Source organism: Salvelinus alpinus, chromosome 3 (assembly GCF_045679555.1).
Source record: "Salvelinus alpinus chromosome 3, SLU_Salpinus.1, whole genome shotgun sequence".
NCBI lineage: Eukaryota > Metazoa > Chordata > Actinopteri > Salmoniformes > Salmonidae > Salvelinus > Salvelinus alpinus.
Window position 1 is genome coordinate 57,065,723 of NC_092088.1, and position 12,800 is coordinate 57,078,522.

Below are 12,800 nucleotides of genomic sequence, written 5' to 3' on the forward strand. Positions count from 1 at the left end.
AGGTTCCTTCTCGACAACAACAATTTCTTTAAGAATATATATAAGAATACGAAGAAAGTAAATGGCTCAGTAGAATAAGTTAGTAGTATAGTTATGACCTGAAATGACAAGAAACATTACATCAACTTGTAGACTTGCCAATTAAGCTTTAACTTTCAAACTTCGTCCTCTACCAAGGGCATGAGTGAAACTGCTGTTTCATCATCATGTCGTCATCATAGTTTAATTCAAACATGTCATCCACAAATGTTGGGTTTATTTGATATTTTATGCAATGAGATTGAGCTTGCCTTACATCTGAGTTGACAGTGGCAAGACAGAATTCCAACTAAATGTACAGGCAAATAAAACCATAAGCCTGGGGAATATTCCAGAAGAGGGAGAACATGGAGATGAAAGAGAAAAGGAAGTTTTAGTTTAGCTTGGCCGGCATTGGTTTTGATATTATAGAACAAGAATAAACCAAACACTAGAGCTTTACTGTCCAGTATTTGTCAGCGCACATTGGTCACTATAACCACAGATACAGCAGAGGGTGCTATTGCCAAGTCAAAAAGATCTAAGGATCACAACATTATGGCCTCATGAAAGGGATGATGTGCAGTGTGCAGAGCCTCACTTTACATGATGGCTCCATAACAATGTGTGAGAATCTACACTGCTGATTTCTGCTTCTTAATTAGCTTCCCGTGGGAAGTTAAAAGCTTACTGTCTGTCAGTGACAGAGGGCACTAACTGCATCAACACCATAGTGAAGCTTTCAATAGCATTACTGAGCACAGCTGTGAAGTCTAACACTCTGAGATATATGGAAATGGGAACGCATTCAAAATCAATGAATATGTGGATTAGATATCCTGAAATGACTTCAAATGTGTTTATTTGTTGTTCCTATGCTGTCTTTCTTGGTGTCAGAATATATTGTTCTGTACAGTGGTATATTGATTTTCTATATATCATGATGGCTTCTGATATAATGATATATGGGTGTTTTATTTATATATAATACATTTGAACATAAGATCTGAGGCCAAGTTCATTACTGGCAGAGGCGGGTACTTGTACGGGATTTAAAGAGGTTTGGATGGAAGTGTGGGTGTAATGAATTATAATAATGGAATGTTTGTCACTGAGGCTCTAGATTAAACGTTTTCACACGCACCAACTCTTTCCGTAATGACATAGGCCTACTAGGTAAGGGGAGGGTGTGAACAAATAATAAGAGCAGTGTTGTGTTCGAAACCACCTAAAGCGAGACCGATTCAAGACCAAGACCGGAGCGAATCGTGTCCGAGTTGAGACCAAGACCGGGGGAGCAAGACCGATTCAAGAGTTCAAAATGTCCAGTATTTCTGTGTTCATATTTCAAAAGAATGTAATGTATACTTTAGACATTCAGTTGGTGCGAAAAGTGCAAATCAATCCCAGAACAACAGCAAAGGACCTTGTGAAGATGCTGAAGGAAACAGGTACAAAAGTATCTATATCCACAGTAAAACAAGTCCTATATCGTTAAAACCTGAAAGGCCGCTCAGCAAGGAAGAAGCCACTGCTCCAAAACCACCATAAAAAACTTTTTGGAGAACATTTTGGAGAAATGTCCTCTGGTCTGATGAAACAAAAATAGAACTGTTTGGCCATAATGACCATCGTTATGTTTGGAGGGAAAAGGGGGAGGCTTGCAAGCCGAAGAACACCATCCCAACCGTGAAGCACAGGAGTGGAGCATCATGTTGTGGGGGTGCTTTGCTGCAGGAGGGACTGGTGCACTTCACAAAATAGATGGCATCATGAGGGAAGAAAATTTGGTGGATATATTGAAGCAACATCTCAAGACATCAGTCAGGAAGTTAAAGCTTGGTCGCAAATGGGTCTTCCAAATAGACAATGACCCCAAGCATACTTCCAAAGTTGTGGCAAAATGGCTTAAGGACAACAGTTAAGGTATTGGAGTGGCCATCACAAAGCCCTGACCTCCAACCTATAGAAAATGTGTGGACAGAACTGAAAAAGCGTGTGCGAGCAAGGAGGCCTAGAAACCTGATTCAGTTACACCAGCTCTGTCAGGAGGAATGGGCCAAAATTCACCCAATCTATTGTGGGAAGCTTGTGGAAGGTTACCCGAAACGTTTGACCCAAGTTAAACAATTTAAAGGCAATGCTACCAAATACTAATTGAGTGTATGTAAACTTCTGACCCACTGGGAATGTGATGAAAGAAATAAAAGCTGAAATAAATCATTCTCTATACTATTATTCTGACATTTCACATTCTTAAAATAAAGTGGTGATCCTAACTGACCTAAAACAGGGAATTTTTACTAGGATTAAATGTCAGGAATTGTGAAAAACTGAGTTTAAATGTATTTGGCTAAGGTGTATGTAAACTTCCGACTTCAACTGTATGTATTTTTGAAATGGTAAGGTGCATCACTGTCATTAAAACAACTCATGTAAAGCTACAGTAGATTTCAAAATCTATTGAACAGCTATTTTGGATTAAATCAATAGGAATAGTAAACTATCCTCTTACCCAACTTCTATGATACTGTATGTCAGGTTAATACAGCAGTTAGTTGTGTATTCTTCACATGCATCCGACTACAATTGCTTTTTATTCATCTCATCTCAAATGTTAGGTCTGACCCGGTAAACAATCATAGGGTAACATGCTTCAGTTACAGTTCAGCCCCAACCCTCAAGACCTGATCAAGTACCAGATGTTCCCAAATCCCAGACACGCACAAGAACTTTACCCTGTACACACCACATTAGCCTAATATCAGCCACATTAGCCTAATATCCCCAGTTAACTCAAATCCCCTCTGCACTTTTGGTAAAGTGTTTTGCATTAAACTTCCATGCTTTACTAGATAGCTGTTGAAATCCTTTGAATTGACCATATGCGAGATCAGTAGAGATAAATGGATCTCAGCAATGCATCACACATTTCCCATTGTTTTATAATAGCATTATTAATCATAGTAAGTAAAGTAGCCTTGCACAAGACAGAACAGCTCATAGGGCAAGAGCCTATTTCCTGTTTCTGTAGCATGAGGCAGCTTGATGTACAATTTCACCCCTCTGGACAGGACAAATCAGGTCCCATTTTGATAGTTTGGTATGACTCGGCCAGGGATTGAATTCACAACCTTCCAATCTCAGGGCAGACACTCTAACCACAAGGCCACTGAGTTGGTCTATTATTAATCATAGCTTTCAGAAAATTGCATTTCTACTGCATGCTACAGTCTTCAGTATTGTTGAAGTTATCATTACTATAATCAGCATTGTTGAAGTGAACAGAATCTTGTTCTCAGAAGCCTCCCGGGCATCTCCTGTTTGGCAAAGTCTAAATGGATACGGGCACAAGGCGAGACCCAGATGCAGGAGGCAGATGGTTAGAGTCCAAGATGTTTATTAACAATCCAAAAGGGGTAGGCAAGAGAATGGTCGTGGACAGGCAAAAGGTCAAAACCAGTTCAGAGTTCCAGAGGTACAGAATGGCAGGCAGGCTTGAGGTCAGGGCAGGCAGAATGGTCAGGCAGGCGGGAATGGAGTCCAGAAAAGATCAGGCCGTGACAATGGATAGAGACAAAAGTTCAAATCAAATCAAATCAAATTTTATTAGTCACATACACATGGTTAGCAGATGTTAATGCGAGTGTAGCGAAATGCTTGTGCTTCTAGTTCCGACAATGCAGTAATAACCAACAAGTAATCTAACCTAACAATTCCACAACTACTACCTTACACACACACACAAGTGTAAAGGGATAAAGAATATGTACATAAAGATATATGAATGAGTGGTGGTACAGAACGGCATGGCAGATGCAGTAGATGGTATAGAGTACGGTATATACATATGAGATGAGTACTGTAGGGTATGTAAACATAAAGTGGCATAGTTTAAAGTGGCTAGTGGTACATGTATTACATAAAGATGGCAAGATGCAGTAGATGATATAGAGTACAGTATATACATATGAGATGGGTAATGTAGGGTATGTAAACATTATATTAAGTGGCATTGTTTAAAGTGGCTAGTGGTACATTTTTACATAATTTCCATCAATTCCCATTTTTAAAGTGGCTGGAGTTGAGTCAGTATGTTGGCAGCGGCCGCTAAATGTTAGTGGTGGCTGTTTAACAGTCTGATGGCCTTGAGATAGAAGCTGTTTTTCAGTCTCTCGGTCCCTGCTTTGATGCACCTGTACTGACCTCGCCTTCTGGATGATAGCGGGGTGAACAGGCAGTGGCTTGGGTGGTTGTTGTCCTTGATGATCTTTATGGCCTTCCTGTGACATCGGGTGGTGTAGGTGTCCTGGAGGGCAGGTAGTTTGCCCCTGGTGATGCGTTCTGCAGACCTCACTACCCTCTGGAGAGCCTTACGGTTGTGGGCGGAGCAGTTGCCGTACCAGGCGGTGATACAGCCCGACAGGATGCTCTCGATTGTGCATCTGTAGAAGTTTGTGAGTGCTTTTGGTGACAAGCCGAATTTCTTCAGCCTCCTGAGGTTGAAGAGGCGCTGCTGCGCCTTCTTCACAACGCTGTCTGTGTGGGTGGACCAATTCAGTTTGTCCGTGATGTGTACACCGAGGAACTTAAAACTTTCCACCTTCTCCACTACTGACCCGTCGATGTGGATAGGGGGGTGCTCCCTCTGCTGTTTCCTGAAGTCCACAATCATCTCCTTTGTTTTGTTGACGTTGAGTGTGAGGTTATTTTCCTGACACCACACTCCGAGGGCCCTCACCTCCTCCCTGTAGGCCGTCTCGTCGTTGTTGGTAATCAAGCCTACCACTGTAGTGTCATCCGCAAACTTGATGATTGAGTTGGAGGCGTGCATGGCCACGCAGTCGTGGGTGAACAGGGAGTACAGGAGAGGGCTCAGAACGCACCCTTGTGGGGCCCCAGTGTTGAGGATCAGCGGGGTGGAGATGTTGTTACCTACCCTCACCACCTGGGGGCGGCCCGTCAGGAAGTCCAGGACCCAGTTGCACAGGGCGGGGTCGAGACCCAGGGTCTCGAGCTTGATGACGAGTTTGGAGGGTACTATGGTGTTAAATGCTGAGCTGTAATCGATGAACAGCATTCTCACATGGGTATTCCTCTTGTCCAGATGGGTTAGGGCAGTGTGCAGTGTGGTTGCGATTGCGTCGTCTGTGGACCTATTGGGTCGGTAAGCAAATTGGAGTGGGTCTAGGGTGTCCGGTAGGGTGGAGGTGATATGGTCCTTGACTAGTCTCTCAAAGCACTTCATGATGACGGAAGTGAGTGCTACGGGGCGGTAGTCGTTTAGCTCAGTTACCTTAGCTTTCTTGGGAACAGGAACAATGGTGGCCCTCTTGAAGCATGTGGGAACAGCAGACTGGGATAAGGATTGATTGAATATGTCCGTAAACACACCAGCCAGCTGGTCTGCGCATGCTCTGAGGACGCGGCTGGGAATGCCGTCTGGGCCTGCAGCCTTGCGAGGGTTAACACGTTTAAATGTTTTACTCACCTCGGCTGCAGTGAAGGAGAGCCCGCAGGTTTTGGTAGGGGGCCGTGTCAGTGGCACTGTATTGTCCTCAAAGCGGGCAAAAAAGTTGTTTAGCCTGTCTGGGAGCAAGACATCCTGGTCCGCGACGGGGCTGGTTTTCTTTTTGTAATCCGTGATTGACTGTAGACCCTGCCACATACCTCTTGTGTCTGAGCTGTTGAATTGCGACTCGATTTTGTCTCTGTACTGGGACTTAGCCTGTTTGATTGCCTTGCGGAGAGAATAGCTACACTGTTTGTATTCGGTCATGCTTCCGGTCACCTTGCCCTGGTTAAAAGCAGTGGTTCGCGCTTTCAGTTTCACGCGAATGCTGCCGTCAATCCACGGTTTCTGGTTTGGGAATGTTTTTATCGTTGCTGTGGGTACGACATCGTCAATGCACTTCCTAATGAACTCGCTCACCGAATCAGCATATTCGTCAATATTGTTGTTGGACGCGATGCGGAACATATTCCAATCCGCGTGATCGAAGCAGTCTTGAAGCGTGGATTCAGATTGGTCGGACCAGCGTTGAACAGACCTGAGCGCGGGAGCTTGTTGTTTGAGTTTCTGTTTGTAGGCTGGAATCAACAAAATGGAGTCGTGGTCAGCTTTTCCGAAAGGGGGGCGGGGGAGGGCCTTATATGCGTCGCGGAAATTAGTATAACAATGATCTAGGGTTTTTCCAGCCCTGGTAGCACAATCGATATGCTGATAGAATTTAGGGAGTTTTGTTTTTAGATTAGCCTTGTTAAAATCCCCAGCTACGATGAATGCAGCCTCAGGGTGTGTGGTTTCCAGTTTACAAAGAGTCAGATAAAGTTCGTTCAGGGCCATCGATGTGTCTGCTTGGGGGGGAATATATACGGCTGTGATTATGATTGAAGAGAATTCCCTTGGTAGATAATGCGGTCGACATTTGATTGTGAGGAGTTCTAGATCAGGTGAACAGAATGACTTGAGTTCCTGTGTGTTGTTATGATGATCACACCACTTCTCGTTAATCATAAGGCATACCCCCCCGCCCCTCTTCTTACCGGAAAGATGTTTGTTTCTGTCGGCGCGATGCATGAAGAAACCAGCTGGCTGCACCGACTCCGTTAGCGTCCCTTGAGTTAGCCATGTTTCCGTGAAGCAGAGCACGTTGCAATCCCTGATGTCTCTCTGGAATGCTACCCGTGCTCGGATTTCATCAACCTTATTGTCAAGAGACTGGACATTGGCGAGTAGTATGCTAGGGAGTGGAGCGCGATGTGCCCGTCTCCGAAGCCTGACCACGAGACCGCCTCGTTTGCCCCTTTTTCGGCGTCGCACAGGGTCGCCGGCTGGGATCAGATCCATTGTATTGGGTGGAAGGCAAAACACTGGATCCGTTTCGGGAAAGTCATATTCCTGGTAGGAACGATGATGAGTTGACGTTAATCGTATATTCAGTAGTTCCTCCCGACTGTATGTAATGAAACCTAAGATTACCTGGGGTACCGATGTAAGAAATAACACATAAAAAAACAAAAAACTGCATATTTTCCAAGGAACGCGAAGCGAGGCGGCCATCTCTTTTCGGCGCCGGAAACATGATGTTGACGTTGACGTTGATGTTATTCTTTTGTTTATCAGACGTGAATATTGTTGGTTAATTTGGTTTGTATGCTGTATTGACAGTAAAAATAAAATAACATGCACTTGAATGTTATTTTATCACTGATTCTCCCTCTTACTCATTCATAAAGCAATTGAATGACTGGATCTATCTTTAAAGAGCTGCTGCTGGATAACACCACCTTAAATCCTGACTAGTGACCGTATTATCATCGCTTCACTGCATGGCCATTGCAACATTATTTATGCACTTTTCATTCCTTTTCTTCACAGATACATTTGAGATCATAAATAGGAACATATGGAGAAGCTTAGGGACAGGGAGTGGCCTTCCAGTGTATATTATTAATTGGGTCTGTCAGTTGTGTAGTGTTTCCGGCATGATGGTGTTGATGTGAGCCATCACAAGCCTTTCAAAGCACTTCATGGCTACCGACGTGAGTGCTACGGGGCGGTAATCATTTAGGCAGGTTACCTTCGCTTTCTTGGGCACAGGGACTATGGTAGTCTGTTTGAAACATGTAGGTATTACAGACTCAGTCAGGGAGAGGTTGAAAATGTCAGTGAAGACACTTGCCAGTTGGTCCGCGCATGCTCTGAGAACACGTCCTGGTAATCCATCTGGCCTTGCAGCTTTGTGAATGTTGACCTGTTTAAAGGTCTTGCTCATATCGGCTACGGAGAGAGTGATCACACAGTCGTCCATAACAGCTGGTGCTCTCATGCATGCTTCAGTGTTGCTTGCCTCGAAGTGAGCATAATTCAATGCAAATCTAATTAAATTGTACAAAGTATATGCCAAGGGCAATTGCAACATATATCACTCGTACATTAGTACATTTCTTTCTCTGCCATCCCACCACACCCCAACCCCTCTACCCCCATTCCCATTATATATTTTCACATCCCTGATATATTGCATCAAATGCAATTTAATGCAACTGTGATAATTAGACGTCAGTGGAAATACGTGATTGTTAATGAAAAAATCATTATCGTCAACATTTGGAACTGGAATTGATATTTCACGACATTACATTAATGTGAATCACCACTTTTGATTGTGTCATCCTGATTTGATAATTGATAAAGCTTTTTATGGTCAGCATCATATTTTCACTGGGTGTTTATAACTGTAGTCTCTGAAAGGTACTGTTTGTAAATAAGTGAGTGGGGAAAACTTTTCAGTAGAGTGACTGAAGAGTGACTGAAGATCAAAGCTTAATTTTCTTCTGCAATACAATCTTTTTATCTCCTGAAGAGGAACTTTACTGAGTGGATGGATGAGTTTTCAGGAACAACTGCCATCTGGTGTAGTTTTTCCATGTGAACACATTCCGAGATAGTTAGCTGTGTTTATCTGTCAATTTGATCAAACAGCTGGCATCATTGTTCGTTAATTCTTTGTTTTTCAAGCTGTCGTCTGTGATTTTGAACCATGCGTTGTAATATCAATGGCTTTGTTTTTGCTTCATTACGTACTCATAGAGGGCTCTATTGTATTGTATAAGATACTGTAGTTCGAAGGCACGATGGTGCGGTAGTCTGCTTTTGTCTCTGCTAGCTGTCATCTGTGGGGAATATGCTTGCCAGCCCAGTCCCTTTACCCCTCTCAAGTAGTATACAGCATGTCTTTATCCCCCCTCTCATTCCCAATGATCTGATTTATGGCTTTCCTGGATTTGGGTCTGTGAAATGTTTATTGTTCCCTATTTGATCGTGAGTCAGCTGGGTGCTTCATTGTCCAGAACTGCACACATTACACTCACTGTCTAACACAGCACAACACAGATGCACTCTGTAGATCAGATAGCACTGACCAATTAGAATAGAGATGTGTGAGATAGAACTGTACAGTCAGTAATAAATACTGTAAAGCACACTAAGGTTGAATAGCAGCGATAGATCCGATAGAACAGCAGCAAAGCAGATCAGCAGTTAGCTAGATAGACATAGCAGACAGATGAGCAAAGACAAAGATGGATCCGATAATTCAGCTAGGGTGCTCTGATAGATCTACCGAAACTAACAAATCAGATCTGGCAGGTTAGAGAAGATGGACTATCACAGACAGACGGAGGGGTAAACACATAGCAATCCCAAAAGACTAGACAGAAAACAGATTAGACACCTATGGATTTGACCAGATGCTCACAATGACACCCTCACAAATGATTTACTTCTGTTTGGTGATGGAAGTCGATGGCAGATCTGCCTGTGTTATAGGAAAACGGTGTGATGAGACTGTCCTCTATTGGTGGCTGTTTGTTATGATAGTGCTGCAGGGAAGGTTGATGCTCTGATAGGGTGTTCATGAGTCTACAAAACATTACATTCTGATCAAGGTTTCTTCACAGCCAAGACAGGATGATAATTTAAATCAGACTGTGGAAATACCATGAGTCATAATACAAAGTGTTTTGGTGTATGTACTTTGCAGTAGCTTGGTAATTGTTGCTTAAACAATTTTCAGTCAGTGCACAGTGTGGGGAGACTTGTGTTGCGATTCAGCTGCCCTCTCTCTTTCTAACGCTCTCTCTTGGCACACAAAGTAGAGACAGCATCTCCTTCCCTGACTGCACAAACACACTGCAGTGCCACTATCACAATGGGAGACATTGTGTATATCTACTTAGAATTGTGACATATTAATCTAATTGATTAGTTTCAATAGATCATTAAGTTAATCCTGTGTCGTGTCTTTGGCGTCATTAAAGGTGAAGACTGTTATTTTATCAAATCAATTCTCTGAAATTATTATTACGTGATTAAACTAATCACGTAAATTTAATTAACTAGGAAGTCAGGGCACCACGGAAAATCTTCAGATTACACTGTTATAATTTTCTGAATATAGGTCTTCAGATATTTTAATATCTGATCAATTAGTCTTCTATTAATGAATTATTCTTTACCTCAGGTCAGTCTCATCTGAACGTCGTAAATTGTTGGTTATCTGCACGAACCCAGCCTCTACTATAAATCATCCATACACCAGTTGGCTTAATCATTTATTTACTAACTAACTAAATAATCACAGAAATGCATAAACAAACAGTAGATATTGGTTACTAACAATGATAGGGAAGATTCCCTAGTGGGCTAAACCGATATGACGGCTTGGTGGACAAAGGGAAGGGGGTGTGGACTGAGAGAGAGCGGGAAAAACAAAATGGATTCATTACACAGTCTATAATCATATACATTGAAATGCTAATCCTTCGCACATGAATGGCCGCTCATTCGAGAATAATTGCAAGTACATATTTACAGTGTATGTCATTGTTGTCTTCTCTGTTGGAATCCGGTCCGTCTGCTGGAGAGTTCATCCGAGTCTCTCTCTCTCTTTCTGTTTCCCTGAAGATCAGTCTTTTGTGGTTAGAATGAATACTTCAGAGTACCATTCAAAAACGTTCTCATAGAATAGATGGTTCGGCGGTTGTCGGTATTCGCATCCCAGGTTTACATAATTTCTAGCTGCAGACTAGTAATTAGTATCTAAGATTTGCTCTTATTCTGTAGGGATCGATAGTCTCAGAGTTTAACCATTCCCAGCCGTGTAGCCAATGCTCCGCTCCACGTGGTATGGTTAGGAATTCAATAACTATTCGCAATCACAGCTCACGCTGTGGGTTTGCTTAGTTTGAAAAGGATTTTCTTAGGAGGAGCTTTTATTCGTAACAGTAGAAGAGGGCGGTTCCATGACGCCTGATCATGTCTGTGCTCACGGGGGCGGGCCAATGACTTAGTTAAACTTTAAAGGGAATACAATTCTCCCACATTAAAGGTTTAATATCACATTACATCATTTCACAAATAGTTTCATCTTTACTCATTAATTTTATACAAGAATTAGATGTAAATACCATCATTGAGAAATGTAAACATTCAGAGATATAGTTATGTGTGTTTCCTGTTCACACTCAACATAACTGTCCCTTAATGGTCCACGGACCCTTCCCACATTCTCACAAGTGGACATATAGTTTCATTTTCCCATTTTGGGGATTTAGGAGTTCGGCCACGTGAAATCCTTTGTTCACTCTGTGGTCTCTCTCTCTGCATGAAAAGGGGAAGAGAGTCTCCGCCGGGAGTTTACGACCTGAGAAAACAGAACCTGGATGTAGGAGAGGGTCAGAGAGGCGGAAGCCACGACTTACACCCAGAAAGAGCCACATCATGACACCTGTAATATTAAAACAGGTCATTCTTTTGTCATCATTGTGGCTTTAAATCTTCATCTATACAATACATTTCTGTGTAGGTTCTTAGCCTGTTGGTAAAATGTTGATGTAATTCACATGAGATTTAAGGACATAGCTGACAGTTCGCCACTCCACGCCACCAATAGTGTTCATTATGTCTTTCCTTTGCTGTTGGCCACTTGTTAAGAATCTACACATTTGCATTTTATGTACAGTCGGAAGTTTACATACACCTGAGCCAAATACATTTAAACTCAGCTCTTCACAATTCCTGACATTTAATCCTAGTAAAAAATCCCTGTCTTAGGTCAGTTAGCATCACCACTTTATTTTAAGAATGTGAAATGTCAGAATAATAGTAGAGAGAATGATTTATTTCAGCTTTTATTTATTTCATCACATTCCCAATGGGTCAGAAGTTTACATACACTCAATTAGTATTTGGTAGCATTGCTTTTAAATTGTTTAACTTGGGTCAAACGTTTCGGGTAGCCTTCCACAAGCTTCCCACAATAAGTTGGGTGAATTTTGGCCCATTCCTCCTGACAGAGCTGGTGTAACTGAGTCAGGTTTGTAGGCCTCCTTGCTCGCACACGCTTTTTCAGTTCTGCCCACACATTTTCTGTAGGATTGAGGTCAGGGCTTTGTGATGGCCACTCCAATACCTTGACTTTGTTGTCCTTAAGCCATTTTGCCAAAACTTTGGAAGTATGTTTGGGGTCATTGTTCATTTGGAAGACCCATTTGCGACCAAGCTTTAACTTCCTCATTGATGTCTTGAGATGTTGCTTCAATATATCCACATCATTTTCTTTCTTCGTGATGCCATCTATTTTGTGAAGTGCACCAGTCCCTCCTGCAGCAAAACACCCCCACAACATGCGTCCCCCTTTTTTCCTCCAAACATAACAATGGTCATTATGGCCAAACAGTTCTATTTTTGTACCAGAGTACGTTTCTCCAAGAAGTATGATCTTTGTCCCCATGTGCAGTTGCAAACCGTAGTCTGTATTTTTTATGGCAGTTTTGGAGCAGTGGCGTCTTCCTTGCTGAGAGAGCTTTCAGGTTATGTCGATATAGGACTCGTTTTACTGTGGATATAGACACTTTTTGTACCTGTTTCCTCCTTCATCCTCACAAGGTCCTTTACTGTTGTTCTGGGATTGATTTGCACTTTTTGCACGTTCATCTCTAGGAGACATAATGCGTCTCCTTCCTGAGCGGTATAACGGCTGCGTAGTCCCATGGTGTTTATACTTGCGTACTATTGTTTGTACAGATGAACGTGGTACCTTCAGGCGTTTGGAAATTGCTCCAAAGGCTGAACCAGACTTGTGGAGGTCTACACTTTTCTTATGAGGTCTTGGCTGATTTATTTTGATTTTTCCATGATGTCAAGCAAAGAGGCACTGAGTTTGAAGGTAGACCTTGAAATTCATCCAAAGGTACACCTTCAATTGACTCAAATG

General features: G+C 42.5%; 1 protein-coding gene across 1 annotated transcript in view; it reads left to right on the forward strand.

Annotated features, from left to right (window-relative positions):
• Positions 1-12,800, forward strand: part of LOC139570987 (inactive phospholipase D5-like) — a 102,315-nt gene that overhangs the window by 16,248 nt on the left and 73,267 nt on the right. The gene's annotated exons all lie outside the window — the stretch shown is intronic.